General features: G+C 43.0%; 1 long non-coding RNA gene across 1 annotated transcript; it reads left to right on the forward strand.

Moving 5' to 3' along the window:
- The first annotated feature begins 295 nt into the window (after positions 1-295).
- Positions 296-12063, forward strand: LOC119862972. Its single transcript, XR_005295442.2, has 5 exons — positions 296-384; positions 702-986; positions 2598-2695; positions 8976-9025; positions 11188-12063. It is a non-coding gene; the product is annotated as an uncharacterized LOC119862972 (long non-coding RNA).
- The last annotated feature ends 2533 nt before the right edge of the window (positions 12064-14596 follow it).

Raw genomic sequence — 14596 nt, forward strand, 5'->3', positions numbered from 1 at the left:
CTGCCAGATTTTTCTCTTTCCCCAGAGACTGATGTAGCTTTGATCAAATTTGCAGTGTGGCAGCTTACTAACTGGCACCTTGTGTTAATTATTTCTGAGTTTCTGCAATCATCAGTCTTTCTGTAATGGGGAGTGCTCCTCATACTGGCCCTGCCAGAGCTGAATTAGGTCAGGTGGGCCCAATCAGCTAATTACGCTGCAAATAGGGGAGCAAATAGGCTGAAGGCAGCTAATTAGAGACAGGTGGGGCTTCTACAAAAGACAGGAAATTAGAAGCACAGGAGGTAGCTGTAGGAAAGGACCCTGCAGTCATTGGAATTGCTAAAAACCCCTTCCTGGGAGCGAAGGGGCTGGCAAACCCAGAGGAGTGGAGAGGGTTAGGAGGTATGGAAGTGACTCAGAGAAAAACAGTAAGGTGCAGAGAGCAGACCTTGGCTACTGTGTAGAGGGTCCCTGAGCTGGGACCTGCGGTTGAGGGTGTGCCCAGTTCCCCTGCTAGTTGCTGCAGGAATGGCATGATAAAACAGAAAGAAAAGGAGTACTTGTGGCACCTTAGAGACTAACAAATTTATTAGAGCATAAGCTTTCGTGAGCTACAGCTCACTTCATGAAGTGAGCTGTAGCTCACGAAAGCTTATGCTCTAATAAATTTGTTAGTCTCTAAGGTGCCACAAGTACTCCTTTTCTTTTTGCGAATACAGACTAACACGGCTGCTACTCTGAAACATGATAAAACAGAGAAGCAGAAGACTGTCTGAGACTGCTGGAGAGCAGGAACTTTGATACACTCGCGCTCTCCCCCGCAAAGGGGAACTACTACAGTGACCTAGTCAGAGGGCTGAGTCATGAAGAGGACAGCTGCAGCTCCTGAGGGTGAGAGAAGGGCTGTAGAGGAGAAATTGGGGGGGGGGGGCATAACTGCTGGCAGGGGCATCTCCCTGACCAAGCTAATCCCCAGAACTGCTAGGAGGTGGTACCATCCCATGGTGAGTGGAGTAACCTGTCTCACTTTCCCACATACCAAAATGCAGCCTTATAGACTCCATATATTATAAAGGTCAGTTAGATTTTTATTTTTTCCTGTTTGTGACGCACACTGGAAAGAGAAGTCTAACTAATAAGATCACTTCACTAAATCTTAAAATAAAGGCTATTCACAATAGCCTAACCAGTGTGGTGGTGGTTGGACAAGAGCATGATGACTAATGCAATTCAGAGATTCTCTGTGTGTGTGTGTGTGTGTGTGTGTAATTATATAATGTGAAATAGCAGTGATTGCTTCTTGATCCCCTTCTGGTGGAAATTTGGACTTTGAAGCATCGCTTGTTCAAGTCTTTATGCAGCCTGAATTGGCTCTGCCTTTCAAGAGTTTAATAGCTATTGTTTCCTCTTTTAGTAGAGACTCTTAACTAGTTACTAGCAGCTGACTTCATATTAGGAAAGTTCAGCTCTTAACAAATGCAAAGGGATTTAGCACAGCTCTCTTTGTAAGGCTCCTATTTTCTTGCTTTGTGTTGAATTTCATTACCAGTACTCTTGCATTTTCTAGCTCTTTTCCCAAATGAGCTAGTGAAGATGTTAAATGGTATCCTGTAAACGAATTATCTGCATAATGTCTCTGGTGTTTGTGGAATTTTTGGTTTTGGGTAAACCCTTTCTTGATAGACTACCAGTGTATAGGTGGCTGAATGCTGGTACATTACTTCAAATAAAATATGCAGTTAGGCTCAAAGGGGCCCAAAAGAGTGAGGCACTCGCATCTCATTGAAATTAGCAGGTTTTAGATGCCAAAATCCCAGCCTTAATTTTTTTTCTGCTAGTCAACCAACCCTACTGGTGATGCTATATTATGGAATTGATAATGAAATCTTCAAACAAATGTGGAGTTAGCAGATATGATAGCATCCCAACAGTCTCCAATTGCCAGACTGAGTTTTGAGTCCTACCTTTTTAGCTCTTTCATTTTCAGAGTTGCACATGGTTTTTGCAGCTCCTAATGGTGACAGTGAGATCCCATAGCAACACCATCTGTCTATTCAGGGGGTATTTTCTCATAGGTGAAGCATGAGGTGGTTAAATATAGCTTCATGGTTACCTGACATTTCTGCAGTTAAATTTTTTTTTGGTTTGTTTCAGGTTTAAAAACAGATCCTGGAGCAAGTTTAATGACTCTTCAATTATTCCTTTGTCAGAAACTAATTAAAATGCTTGCACAATGAGAAGTGATTTACTGTTAAGAAAATGCTAGTCTTATCAATTCTCCTAATTTCAGTGATGATCTGATGGCTGTGGTGATCAATCATGGTGTAGCTTTTCCAGCTCCGTTACAGGGAGATGACCATATTTATAAACATAGGAGAATGTTGGGCCTAGTAAAGTTTAGTTTTATTCCATAACTTGGGAATTCGGGCTCAGAGACATTGGCAAGTCATTCAGTGCAGCTTGAAAACTAGGCAGTAAATGAAAATCCATTGGTACAAAACTGCTCTGTGCTCTGACTGATGGCAACAGTCTTTAACATGGAGGGGGAAGAGAAATGGTAAACTGAGTGCCATGTACAGATGCATCATGGACCTGATTCTCTTCTCGCTCACCAGTGTAAATGAAGAGTAACTACACGGATGTCAGTGGAGTTCAACCAGTGTAAAGTGAGAGCAAAAACAGTCTTCCTATCTACTTGAGACACATGCCTATGGTAAGATGGGTTTAGCCTTCTGAGTGTTTAACGCTAACTTCATTTTTACCCGATTTCTAGATGTTAAAAGGTATTGCTGAATTGTTTTGGGAAGATGGCATGTTGTTGACTGGGGTCAAAGTTTATAACGGTGGGCTAAGAACGGATATATTGGGTCAGACCAAAGGTCCATCTAGCCCAGTATCCTGTCTTCTGACAGTGGCCAATACCAGACACCCAAGAGGGAATGAACAGAACAGGTAATCATCAAGTGATCCATCCTGTTGCCCATTTCCCAGCTTCTGGCAAACAGAGGCTAGGGACGCCTTCCCTGCCCATAAAACCTGTGCTCCGCATGAGGCATGAACTCTAAATCTCTGCATGTCTCCTCTCAGCACTGCCCTATAAGTATGCTAATCAACTGCACCACTGGAGCCCCTATGTTGCTAAATGACAGGTTTCAGAGTAGCAGCCGTGTTAGTCTGTATTCGCAAAAAGAAAAGGAGTACTTGTGGCACCTTAGAGACTAACAAATTTATTAGAGCATAAGCTTTCGTGAGCTACAGCTCCCTTCATCGGATGCATCCGATGAAGTGAGCTGTAGCTCACGAAAGCTTATGCTCTAATAAATTTGTTAGTCTCTAAGGTGCCACAAGTACTCCTTTTCTTTGTATGTTGCTAAAGTTAGGGTCCTAAATTCATATTTAAGCATCTAAATATATATATGGACTGATCTTGAAAGATTCTGAGCAGCTGCCATTGATGTTAATAGACTTGACAGGTGATCAGCAATTATAGAAATCGGAACAAGAAACTCCATTGTGTATTCTATATTGTATTTGACATAGACAGTGAGACTATACTTTAAGGCATAACCATGGAAGGGTGGAGTTAAACCTGAGCTTTGAACTCTCTTCATGTTGCCTTTCCTGTTTAATTCTTTAATTTTCATGCTTCTGCTGGAGCACTAGTTTCCTGAACAGACACATCTGGAAGGGACAAGATGACATGAGGAATTCCAGATTCAGACTCATGGAGTTTTCAAAAAGAAAAGGAGTACTTGTGGCACCTTAGAGACTAACAAATTTATTAGAGCATAAGCTTTCGTGAGCTACAGCTCACTTCATCGGATGCATTTGGTGGAAAAAACAGAGGAGAGATTTATATACACACACGCACAGAGAACATGAAACAATGGGTTTATCATACACACTGTAAGGAGAGTGATCACTTAAGATAAGCCATCACCAACAGCAGGGGGGGGAAAGGAGGAAAACCTTTCATGGTGACAAGCAGGTAGGCTAATTCCAGCAGTTAACAAGAATATCAGAGGAACAGTGGGGGGTGGGGTGGGAGGGAGAAATACCATGGGGAAATAGTTTTACTTTGTGTAATGACTCATCCATTCCCAGTCTCTCTTCAAGCCTAAGTTAATTGTATCCAGTTTGCAAATTAATTCCAATTCAGCAGTCTCTCGTTGGAGTCTGTTTTTGAAGCTTTTTTGTTGAAGGATAGCCACTCTTAGGTCTGTGATCGAGTGACCAGAGAGATTGAAGTGTTCTCCAACTGGTTTTTGAATGTTATAATTCTTGACGTCTGATTTGTGTCCATTCATTCTTTTACGTAGAGACTGTCCAGTTTGGCCAATGTACATGGCAGAGGGGCATTGCTGGCACATGATGGCATATATCACATTGGTAGATGCGCAGGTGAACGAGCCTCTGATAGTGTGGCTGATGTGATTAGGCCCTATGATATCCCCTGAATAGATATGTGGACAGAGTTGGCAACGGGCTTTGTTGCAAGGATAGGTTCCTGGGTTAGTGGTTCTGTTGTGTGGTGTGTGGTTGCTGGTGAGTATTTGCTTCAGATTGGGGGGCTGTCTGTAAGCAAGGACTGGTCTGTCTCCCAAGATCTGTGAGAGTGATGGCTCGTCCTTCAGGATAGGTTGTAGATCCTTGATGATGCGTTGGAGAGGTTTTAGTTGGGGGCTGAAGGTGATGGCTAGTGGCGTTCTGTTGTTTTCTTTGTTGGGCCTGTCCTGTAGTAGGTGACTTCTGGCTCTGTCCATCTGTTTCTTCACTTCAGCAGGTGGGTATTGTAGTTGTAGGAATACATGATAGAGATCTTGTAGGTGTTTGTCTCTGTCTGAGGGGTTGGAGCAAATGCGGTTATATCATAGCGCTTGGCTGTAGACAATGGATCGAGTGGTATGATCTGGATGAAAGCTAGAGGCATGTAGGTAGGAATAGCGGTCAGTAGGTTTCCGATATAGGGTGGTGTTTATGTGACCATCGCTTATTAGCACCGTAGTGTCCAGGAAGTGGATCTCTTGTGTGGACTGGTCCAGGCTGAGGTTGATGGTGGGATGGAAATTGTTGAAATCATGGTGGAATTCCTCAAGAGCTTCTTTTCCATGGGTCCAGATGATGAAGATGTCATCAATGTAGCGCAAGTAGAGTAGGGGCATTAGGGAACGAGAGCTGAGGAAGCGTTGTTCTAAGTCAGCCATAAAAATGTTGGCATACTGTGGGGCCATGCGGGTACCCATCGCAGTGCCGCTGATTTGAAGGTATACATTGTCACCAAATGTGAAATAGTTATGGGTCAGGACAAAGTCACAAAGTTCTGCCACCAGGTTAGCCGTGACAGTATCGGGGATACTGTTCCTGACGGCTTGTAGTCCATCTTTGTGTGGAATGTTGGTGTAGAGGGCTTCTACATCCATAGTGGCTAGGATGGTGTTTTTAGGAAGATCACCAATGGACTGTAGTTTCCTCAGGAAATCGGTGGTGTCTCGAAGATAGCTGGGAGTGCTGGTAACGAAGGGCCTGAGGAGGGAGTCTACATAGCCAGACAATCCTGCTGTCAGGGTGCCAATGCCTGAGATGATGGGGCGTCCAGGATTTCCAGGTTTATGGATCTTGGGTAGCAGATAGAATACCCCAGGTCGGGGTTCTAGGGGTGTGTCTGTGCGGATTTGTTCTTGTGCTTTTTCAGGGAGTTTCTTGAGCAAATGCTGTAGTTTCTTTTGGTAACTCTCAGTGGGATCAGAGGGTAATGGCTTGTAGAAAGTGGTGTTGGAGAGCTGCCTAGTAGCCTCTTGTTCATACTCCGACCTATTCATGATGACGACAGCACCTCCTTTGTCAGCCTTTTTGATTATGATGTCAGAGTTGTTTCTGAGGCTGTGGATGGCACTGTGTTCTGCATGGCTGAGGTTATGGGGTAAGCGATGCTGCTTTTCCACAATTTCATCTCGTGCACGTCGGCGGAAGCAGTCTATGTAGAAATCCAGGCTGCTGTTTCGACCTTCAGGAGGAGTCCACCCAGAATCCTTCTTTTTGTAGTGTTGGCAGGAAGGTCTCTGTGGGTTAATATGTTGGTCAGAGGTGTGTTGGAAATATTCCTTGAGTCGGAGACGTCGAAAATAGGATTCTAGGTCACCACAGAACTGTATCTTGTTCGTGGGGGTGGAGGGGCAAAAGGAGAGGCCCTGAGATAGGACAGATTCTTCTGCTGGGCTAAGAGTATAGTTGGATAGATTAACAATATTGCTGGGTGGGTTACGGGAACCATTGTTGTGGCCCCTTGTGGCATATAGTAGTTTAGATAGCTTAGTGTCCTTTTTCTTTTGTAGAGAATCAAAGTGTGTTTTGTAAATGGCTTGTCTAGTTTTTGTAAAGTCCAGCCACGAGGAAGTTTGTGTGGAAGGTTGGTTCTTTATGAGAGTATCCAGTTTTGAGAGCTCATTCTTAATCTTTCCCTGTTTGCAGTAGAGGATGTTGATCAGGTGGTTCCGCAGTTTCTTTGAGAGTGTGTGGCACAAGCTGTCAGCATAGTCTGTGTGGTATGTAGATTGTAATGGATTTTTTACCTTCAGTCCTTTCGGTATGATGTCCATCTGTTTGCATTTGGAGAGGAAGATGATGTCTGTCTGTATCTGTGCGAGTTTTTTCATGAAGTTGACAGATTTCCACTCTATACGGCTAAATTCAGTGCCTTGCATAATCACAAGTTTCAGAGTAGCAGCCGTGTTAGTCTGTATTCGCAAAAAGAAAAGGAGTACTTGTGGCACCTTAGAGACTAACAAATTTATTAGAGCATAAGCTTTCGTGAGCTACAGCTCACTTCATCGGATGCATTTCCCCCCCCTGCTGTTGGTGATGGCTTATCTTAAGTGATCACTCTCCTTACAGTGTGTATGATAAACCCATTGTTTCATGTTCTCTGTGTGTGTGTATATAAATCTCTCCTCTGTTTTTTCCACCAAATGCATCCGATGAAGTGAGCTGTAGCTCACGAAAGCTTATGCTCTAATAAATTTGTTAGTCTCTAAGGTGCCACAAGTACTCCTTTTCTTTTTGCGAATACAGACTAACACGGCTGCTACTCTGAAACATGGAGTTTTCAATGCATCATCGCATCAGGTGGGCAGGAAGGGTATTTGTGAGACCCTAGAGGAGAGTACAGCCCTCCAAATGAATAGATACTTCAATGTGGGGGTAACTCCATAGATCACAGTATTATGCACTACTTTCTTGGGATCGCACCAGTGCTTAACTTGTAGTGAGAGATGATCTGAGGCTCAAGCAATATTTTTATTTCCATAACTGACACAGCAAGCCCAGAGGTGCTGGGGTTTAGCCCTGGCAAGGCCTAGCACAATTTAAGCACCGGATCGCTCCTGACTTTGGAAGCAGGGCTCCTTCAGAAGATGTGGCCGCTTCACCTACAAGATCAGGAGACTGCTGGGAGTAGAGCAGATTTACACCCCTGACAAATCATGCCCTTCCTCACCCATGAACCCACAAAGCTCTCATCTTTTAGATTTGGGGGTGCTAATTAGAAACCTTCTCATCGTGTTCTTCCCTTGAGTCATTTACTGGTCACTTTTCATCAGTATGTTTTTGCCTTTTATCCCCATAATATTTAAAAGCTGAGGAAAGTTTCACCTTGCATCTTGTCTGCATTTTACAGAATATTTCTCCATGTCCAATGCCAAGCAAAGGCACGGAGACTTCCCTTAACGTGTGAGTGCAGTGAGATATAAATCAAAGGAATGTATGTAACTATGCCCTCATTGCAATGCAGTCTGAAAGATAATGAAAACTCACTATGCCAGTGCATCCACTGCAGGATAGTGGAGAAGGCGCAGATGCTGGAGTCTATAGAAACCGGAAGTACAAATGGTGCAGTCTCCTTTTTTTTTTTTTTTTTCCCTTAAAGCAATATTCTGGAGCATGTGAAACCTAGTCGGCTACACAACAGCAGTATAATCAAGTTCAATGCTAGTTGCATTTTTTAACTCAATTATATGTCCCTGGAGGGCATTTTTTTAGTTAGGTATTATCTACAAGATAGTGACAATTAAATCAACTTAAACAGCCTTATTAGAAATGTTCCGTCTTGGAAATTCTCATTGCTAATGTTTTCCCATAAGATGGAGGAAAATTACCCTCTTCTCTAGGACAAGCTGAGTCATGAATTATTGTTTCAGAGTAGCAGCCGTGTTAGTCTGTATTCTCAAAAAGAAAAGGAGTACTTGTGGCACCTTAGAGACTAACAAATTTATTAGAGCATAAGCTTTCGTGAGCTACAGCTCACTTCATCCGATGAAGTGAGCTGTAGCTCACGAAAGCTTATGCTCTAATAAATTTGTTAGTCTCTAAGGTGCCACAAGTACTCCTTTTCTTTTTGATGAATTATTGTATTCATCTGATTGGAAACTTTTTAATCAGAAGTATTTTCCAAAGAGCATGGTTAAATTTTGGGAAAACATTTGCAAGCAACTTGAGTTTAAACTGTATGCAGCACTGAGAAGAGACCATTCCAAATGCATTGACTGTACCCAAATCCCACTAAACAGTAAAACACAATGTTACATTATGGCGCAACCTAATGTGAGACAGAGACTAAAATGTACTTTGAAAGTGTCCTGTTGGTGTTTAATTTATGATTACCTTAAATCCTGAAGTTATTACCAAAAAACCTTTAATAATCTTTTTCCAGAGTAAAGGTGGAGGGGCAAATTCTGCCTGCAGATACGTGGGCAAATCCCACTGACTTCGACACATGGACAGCACAAATTGTGCTGCAAGATTTGGTGCTGTGAGGTCTCCTTGTATAGTATTTTTTTTCCTATGTTGGGACTTAGTCCAATTTCTTGCCAAAGAAGGCTCTTGAGATGGCATAGGATCTTGCTTTTAACACAATAATGGAATAGAAATAACCAGGCCAATCTGAGTTCTCCTGGGAAAATAACATTGTCATTTATCATCATTCAATGTCACTGCTTTAGGAGGCATCAATCTAGGAGTTCTGGTCAAGCTGGAGACTCCGAAATAACATGTAAGTGTAAAGCATGTGAAGGCCTTCAGTTTGAACGACAGTTCAGTTGTGTGCTGCAGTATTTAAAGGAAAGTATGTGACTAAAAATCTACCATATCTGTGTGGCTTCAGAAAGCAGACCTTTTTTTTAAAAAAAACTACTTTGTAATCTTTTTATACTATTTTACTGAACTCTTTAGTGAGTGTCTGCAGTACTGTTCTAGTGATATCCTGATCTCTGTAAGCACCCCGGAGCTAGACACCAAAACAAAATTGAGTGCTGATTGTGACTTGTAAAGCCTCGTGGCTTGGGCCCAGTCTCCTTTCATGATACCGTTACAAAAGCAGTAGTTGAGGCACTATAGCCTGAAACCCCTTTCCTATATGAGGGAGTTGCTGCAATTATGGCACCTGAACTTGGAATTATTCCCCTCTGTTAATCCAAAATAGTCTCAAAGCTTTTGAACTTCAGAGCACATGACAAAATTCATCTCTTACTGAGGAAAAGGAGGGGTGCACTGAGGGCAGAGATCAGAGTTCTGAGGGCTGGATTTTGGGACTTAAAAGAACCTACACAAAAGCTATTCCAAGGCTTTCAATTGTTAGAATGAGTGCTATGTATTTTCAATGAGACCCAGGCACTTATAGCCCTGGATAGGCAACGTCTGGTTTCACTTGCAAAAATCCAAATAAAATATATACAGAATATGCCATCAGTTTAAAACATGCAAGTTTTGCACTTCTGAAAAACACCAGATTGATGGCCCTGGAAACCAAAGCCCTTTATTTATCCAGCCCACCTTCCCCCAAAAATACTTCCTGGACAGAGATAATATAAGCTGTCTCCTACCACTCTGGAAATTTGCTGCATACGACTCTGTGGGCTTGATTCTCCACTGCTTGGCATCTTGTGTGGCCATTTATATTCGTGCAGATCAGATGGAAAATGCTACCAAAAGAGAACTGGAACTCTTTGTACTCGCTTTGTACAAATAAATGATTCTGTGCATTGGAGATTCAGGTCCACGGAGTCTGGCTTTCCATGGAATTATTCTGTGTATGCCTTTGTGGATGTGAGTAGACAGTGGGGGAGTCAAAGGTTATCCAGTGAACATGGCCATAGTCTATAGTTCTCAAGTCGGCTGAAGAGCATATCAGCTTCTCCAACTGAATCTCTGGCCCCAGGTCACCATGCTAGGAGCACTGCTACGCCATTAGTCATGCCGCTGCTGTTCCTCCTGCTCTGTGCACGCTCCTACCTCTTTTGTGGGGGGAGGGGGTGTGGGGGCATGTTGACTCTGTGAGCGGGATTAGTTTGTGCTGAGTTTTCTGCCAGCAATTTCCTAATTTTCAAAGGAGCGTGCCCCCTAGAGGTATTTCTTCCTTTCCTCCCCTCCCTGCCTGCTCCCCCTTCTGACCCATCTGGTTGATATCTATTCTCCATTCCTTTGTTCCCTTCCATGCAGCAAAGGAGCCCAGGGCCTCTTCATTTAGAACTTTTTTTTCCTTTTTAGAATTTCAGGTTTTGAAGTCCTAAGAAAAGGCTTTTAGCTTAAACTTTAACCAACAGGTCAGAGTGAGTTTGAAGTGAGCTGTGGTTATGTTCCAGCCCTCACCAAATAACCTGCACTGTGACCTAACTCTATTGGTGGATAGAGTGCTGCATCACACCATGACACCTAGCTATTGAATTTGCATGTCTTTTACTGTCATAACATGATCCGAAGGCTACCAGTACTAGTGAAAGATGGGGGGGAACCCCTCATCCAAACCCTTTTTGCTCTGTAGGGAGCAGAGCACAATTGCTGTACTTGACTGAATTTCTTCTGTCTAACCTCTAGAGAAATTATAAAATGATAAAGCCTGCTATCACAATTACACAAAAGCTGCTAGTGAGAGACACTGTGGGCTTTCCCAACTTGTCCTACTTTGTCTTAAATGCACAAGACAAGGGAAAGGAACGCTCTCACGAAAGAAACTGCAAGATTTCAGGTCCTCCATTCAAAAAGAGAGATCAAATTGGTTTGCACAACTGGATTTAACAGTCAGCATTAGCCAAGTTTTCTGTAGGTATTTTTAGCAGTGTCAGTGGATGTCAGAAAAGGGGGCTTGAGGAAGATAGGCTGCAATTAAGTAGCTATTTGTATATTAACTGCCATAAGAGCAATCATTCTCTGTTTCAGATTCACATTTTGAAGCTGACTGAAATATAGAAGATCGGGATGTTTGTTGGTCACTTCAGAGTATTTTAGATCTTGTAACATACCTGTTAAGCCAATGGCTTAAGATCTTGGAAAATCCTAATAGGAGACATATGGGTATTGTTTATACAATAAGTTGTTAGAAGGTTACTGCTGAGACTGGTACAATCATAATTTGACTAACACTTAGTGATCATAGTTATACATTAGGCCACTGGCTTTTTTAAAGCAACACTGGAACAACAAACCAGTGTGTGCTTGAGCTGACTGGGGGGAAAACAGGGTGTAAGAGAGATAGTGCTTGAGGGCTTAACTCTTGTGGCATGACATGACCCTGCCTCCATTTTCCTTCTGAGTGGCGGGGGGTCTTAAAGATTCCACACAGCCCAAAAGGGAGCAGAAAGGGTTCTATTTTGAGTCCAAATACATTTAAATCAAGTTTCTTCCCCCTTGGCTTTAGGGGGTTGCATAACCTTTCTCCTTGGGGCCTGTTTCCCCCAGTCCTAGACTCCCGGCCAGTAATATCTGGAATTCTTCTCCCTTCAGGGTTTTGTTGTCTGAGCACCTCCCTGCAACTGAAACCTCTTGAGGCCCAGCTACTCCTTGGTAAATTAACTGACTTGCTGGGCTCCATCTCTTTAAATTAGCTCCTCACAGGTAGCCTGAGCCCAGGCTGTCCTTAAAGGGACTAACAGCTTTGTGAAATGGGCAGGGAATTGAAAAAATAAAATTGAAATGTTTCCCCTGACTTTTTTTCTATTCAAAAATTGAAATATTGCCAACTTCAATTTTGCAAAACTGTAACCAGCTCTACAGGTCCTTAAAATGGAAGGGAGGTTTGCAAACCTTTCATCAAAAAATTCCCAACTTAAAATCAAAATATCAAAATTTGGAGGGGAAAAAAAAATTGAGTTAGTGTTGTGAGAAGTAAATGGGAGAGAGGAACAGTTTGCTTTTAAGGTTCTGAAAAGCTGTTAGAAGCAGTAGCTTGTTTTTTGTATTAAGAAAAACACATGGATGCTGTCTTTAAGTATCTTTTAGGATCTGCTTCACAACCATAATACTAAATTCTAAAATGAAACTTCAAGTAGAAATATACTTGATAAAGATGGCAATTTCCTGCAATATCTTTGGGAGACCTTACTGTATTAAGTTTAGGTAACTGTGTGTGTGTGGACCAGGGATTGTACGTAAAATCCATGTGGGTTCGTGACCGCAACCCTCCAGAAACACAGAGCAGGGGGGATTGTGATGAGGCATAAAAACCCCACACTGGGGCCCAAAGGGGTTAGAAGGCAATATTGGGCCCAATTAGTGTCACCCCCTCCAGTCCTGTCACACGTACTCCAGCTGGAGGAGTGCGTTAAAAAGAGCTCAAAAGTGTGGGCAAACGATGGTGGACAGGCTGCAGGAAAGATGAATCCTTCTCTTGGAATCCAGAGAGAAGATTGAGTTTGAGAGGGAAGCACAGAGTGGGTAAGGCCTTACAGTTATCACATGCGCAAGTATTCGCAGAATTTCTCCAGTCACCGTCCCCTTAGAGAAACAGGAGATCCTGTAGGCCCTGCTCCTTGGGACATTTTTGTTAAACTATTGACTGCCACACCCCCAACTGAAGGCACACAGAAGTAGGAAGTAGCACAGGCAGCAGACTTCAACTCTCTGCAGGGAGGAACTGCCAGTCTTACTTTCTTCAGGGCCCTGGGCTGGACTAGGTGGAGAGGGAGGGCTTGGGTCCCCCTACCATGCTCCCTTAAGGGCAAAGGCCCAGATGTGGATGGATGCCAAACCATTCCAGGCTTATGGTTAGAAACCAGGCACCTCTCCTGCTCTCTGGTGCAGAGATAAGGTGCTGGAGGTCAGGTGTGCTAACCATTTGGCCACCTGGCCCTCCATGTGCCCTATCAAAGGGGTGACTAGGCAAATTCATTCAGGCTGCAACACCTGTGCAGGAATACCACCCTCTGGAAAGGCTTGCATATATTGATTTAGTCTGGATTCTCCAGAGACCACAGACAAAGGACTTCTGGGTAAATAGCCTGAATCTAAATGGACTGTGGGGTCCTTCTGATCTAGCAAATAGCTGAGGCCCCAATCCTTCCTGGGAAATGTTGGAAGGATTTGACTTATTCATGGGAGTCTTTGTTCTGAGCTGAGGATATTCTGAGTTTATAACCTCAGAAAAACCCCTTGGTAGGGTTGGAGGGACGATGGGGCTTGAAGGACTGACATCTACCAGATGTCCTCATTGGAGTTGGGAATGATCTCTGGTAAGCTTATTGGCATACATGTAGGTTTTTTTAAAATGTTTTTCTCTCTAATGCTTTCACCATAAGAATAAATGTGCTTGCTTAGAAAGAGCTGTATGGTAACTTATAACTGCTGGGAATCACTTCATCACTTGAGAGAGAGGCAATCTGGCTTGCTGGGAATAGTACAGTGTAGCCAAGGGAACTATGTAGCCTGTAAACACCCCATTCAGAAGGGGGAGAGACCTTGATCTCTGGCCAAGATGTGACTGATAGGGAGCCAGGAGCTTAGGGTGGATATTCGTGCTGAACACTGAACTGTGACAATGTTTACATAAAATACCATTATAGACTATTCTTTGGATAAGCATTTAAGGCAATGGTCCAGGATGAGTGTCTCTTCCATCCCCTCTGTCGATTAATGCACTTGTCTATTCCCATCTCAATATGCTGAAAAAGATCTCTTGCAGAATGCACATTTTAAAGAGCTTGTTTGACAATTCGCTACATAAGTTTCTAAAAATTTTTAAAGCTTTGGCTGTTTTAAAGTAAAGTAGGACTGGCTGCTAATAAAAGTATAACTGAAGCCTAGCTTGGCTTTTGAGATAAAAAGAAATAAGCGCTTCTTATGGCAGGAACAGTGTCTGGTGCATGTGAGGCAGTGCCTTGGAAGGCCCACTGCAGGATTCAGAGGTTCCATCATAGGACTTGCAGATAAATGGATTGTCATGAAGAAAAGTCCTGGGATGGCATTCGGGGTCTCCTTACCCAGCAGAAATCCTGCTTTCAGTGTACGGTCCATGCTATAGCAGTTAGTTTCTTGGCTCTAACTCTTAGCAGCCTAGGATAGGATCTATTGCATTCTGTGGGAAAAAATGCATCTGTTTTAAAATGTGTACACATTACAGACCTTCTGAACACATTTCTTTGGTTCCCTCTAGCTCTTTTGTTTTCTTATCTGCTATTAACTACTTCCCCAATAGTGTTCACAACAGATCCATTCTTAAAGCTAAAGATGTCATAGCACCTCTCTCTCTTTCTCTATGAATATGCTATTTCTGACTTGAGATCAAGAAGCAGGAGCCATATGAAGCTACAGTAAGCTAATTTCCTGCCTTGCCACTCATCTTTCTCCTACTTCA

This window comes from Dermochelys coriacea, chromosome 10 (assembly GCF_009764565.3).
Source record: "Dermochelys coriacea isolate rDerCor1 chromosome 10, rDerCor1.pri.v4, whole genome shotgun sequence".
NCBI classification, from domain to species: domain Eukaryota; kingdom Metazoa; phylum Chordata; order Testudines; family Dermochelyidae; genus Dermochelys; species Dermochelys coriacea.